We start from the raw sequence: 2,919 nt of genomic DNA on the forward strand, positions 1-2,919 counted from the left end.
TATATATAATACTTTTTTTTGAAGATTTCCAGTCATATATTCAAATGGTAAGAAAAATGAGAATATGGACCCTCAATTGATCATGCCTCATGACATTTTCAAATGTACATTTATGTTACCATTGTTGCTGAGCAATGCCGTACTCGTTATGCTTTTGCCAGTTCCTGAACCGGCTACGTTTCTGCCTGCATATTCAAAGAAAACGAATCACTACCAATCACTCATCAACAAATCACGACAGAACGTGTAGTATGTCTAATCATTTTGATTGAAGATTTCATCCAGCTGCAAGACCAACAAAGTCTTTTGAAATACGCAACAATTAAGATAATTACATTTTGTTTTTGTTTTCTCACGTTTTCCATAGCCAATATCGTAAAAACCTTTGAAAAGACTCCACTTAATAGATATGTTTCCCTTGACTCACAAAACAACTGACATACAAAGGGTAAAAATGCATTATTTAGATATACACTACTCGTAAAGAGTGAAGGATATTTGGTTTTTGGGTAAAAATTACAGGACGACACTAAAATGCATTCAAACCTTTCCAGGTGAACTTGATGCGACCTTTTCTAAGCTTTTGAATGCACATGTCCAACGGTTAAGTGTTTCAGTACATTTTGCACAAGTTGTTGTTCTCTCATGAGCAGCATAACGGCAAAATTCACAACAGGCGTTTGGTCCTGGAATCGCCCAATAAACGTCCTGGTTCAACTAGAGCTGGTGTCAGTCGTCCTCATGATGCGGTTCACATTTTGACGTCATGAGACCAAGACAAGACCTAACAATGGATCAGTACCTTGCGATTGTGATGCTTCAAACAGGACACTCTTCGAGGGAAGTGGCCACCGCACTTAGAATATCATCAGCAGGGTACAAGAGAGATACTGAGAGACTGGAAGAGTCACAGAAAGATGTAGAAGTGGACATCCTTTGGCCACATCCCATGCCCTGAGAAACCAAACGATGAATGCCACCCAACTCCAGTCATGTTTAAGGGAGGTGAGAGGCACCCAAGTATCACGTCAGACCTTTGGAAAATGTTTACATCAGTGTAGTCTGCGTGTGAGATGCCCTGCAAGGGTACCCGACTACACCACCGGGAACCATGTTGGAGACGACAACAAGAGCGCTATGCCTCAGCCACTGTTGTCACCAGATGATCTTTTGGTGGTGGCGGTGTTACAGTGTGGGCTGGTGTGTCCATTCGGTACAGAACTGCCCTACACTTGGTGACAAGCCCAAACTACCTGAATAACATGAATCCAGTGATTGTGCCCCTACATGAACAACACGGGCCGAATTTCGTCTTGAAGGACGACAATCCCCCAGCTAATCAAAGTCGCAAACTCGTGACGAGTGATTGAGACGTTGAATTTTTTTGTTGTGGTGTACCCACCATTGTTAACTTTTGTCCTACTTTCATGATATGATAGCACTTTAGCGTGAACTTTTTACATCTTGCATAGATTTCACTTGGAAGCCAAATATCCCTAACTCTTTGCGAGTCGTGTCTATTTGTAAATTAATCCTTTCACATTTCAAAAGTTAAGTGCCTTTTTTTGAAGATTACCAGTCATATATTCATTTGGTAAGAAAAATGAGAATATGGACCCTCAATTGATCATGCCTCATGACATTTTCAAACGTACGTTTATGTTACCATCCTTAACCGGCTACGTTTCTGTCTGCATATTCAAAGAAAACGAATCACTACACTCACACTCATCAACAAATCACGACAGAACGTGTCGTATGTCCAAAAGGTGTGAGATGTCCTTTGCTGGTATTGTTGCTTGATTTTGAATAACACTGAGAGAGACAGAAAGACGTTTGCAAAAACGGAAACCGACTCTCTCGCACTTCCTGGTTGAACAAGTTAAACATGTGGCTGGGCTGTCTCTCTGACTTTCCCCCAAAAGTTTTCTGATGTCTTTCAAGGCATGAAGGAGATTTGAGCGAACGTTGCATCACCAGCCCGACAGATGATTAACTTGGATATTGCTTTACAAATCGGCAGTCAGTGAACAATAAGAAAATAATTGACGCACTTAGACATGCATACCTGCAGAAATTAGAAATATTTTTATAATAACAATAATACATTACATTTATAAGCGCCTTTCAAAACACTCAAGGACACTTTACAATCAAAACAAGAACAATAAAACCACAGATAAAATTATAAATAATAAAAGGAGAGATGAGAATTTTCACATACATTTTCATTGAGAATATATATCAAATCTGTTAATAACGGAGATTAGATTAACGTTCCCTTCCAAAATAGTCGAGTTCAAAGTCAATTTAGTGCTCTGTCTCCTGCTGTCTGAGTAAAACTAGAGAGTCGTTGAATCGCTGTGAACTGATTTGAATACCATGATAAGAGCCACTCTGTGTAGAAATCACATATTTTTCAGGCTTTCTGGTCCCCAAAAAGTAAAAAAAAAAAAAAAAATGTTTTGGAAAGGCGCCATAATCAACGCCGTTGTTTGAAAGCTGTGTTTTTTCTATGTCTGTCTGTTCGACTGCTTTCCGCTTCCATTTCAATCACATGACTTGAAAATAAATCTCGGTACTGTATCGCTTGGGAATTTATCTGAGGCGGTGTGAGGAGACTGCCTTGAGTGTCATCTGACTCGAGCTTTTCACCTGCATCGAGTCTCGACAAACTTTTTTAAGGTCACTTTTATGTCGCACATGCTTGACAGGCTTTGGCCATGTGCTCAAGTAGACAACCTGGTGCTAACCCACGCTGCACAAGGAAAACAATTCTCTCTTACATACTCATTTATGTCATGTTGTAAACTGCATTTTCTCTTTAATCAAAGTACACTACCTAGAAATAGAATGCAATGTCATTGCCGGTTGGTCCATACTTTTTATCAAGCTTCTTCCAGCAGAAGCGGGGGGGGG

This window comes from Hippocampus comes, unplaced genomic scaffold (genome assembly GCF_001891065.2).
Source record: "Hippocampus comes isolate QL1 unplaced genomic scaffold, H_comes_QL1_v1.1 scaffold248, whole genome shotgun sequence".
Lineage (NCBI taxonomy): Eukaryota > Metazoa > Chordata > Actinopteri > Syngnathiformes > Syngnathidae > Hippocampus > Hippocampus comes.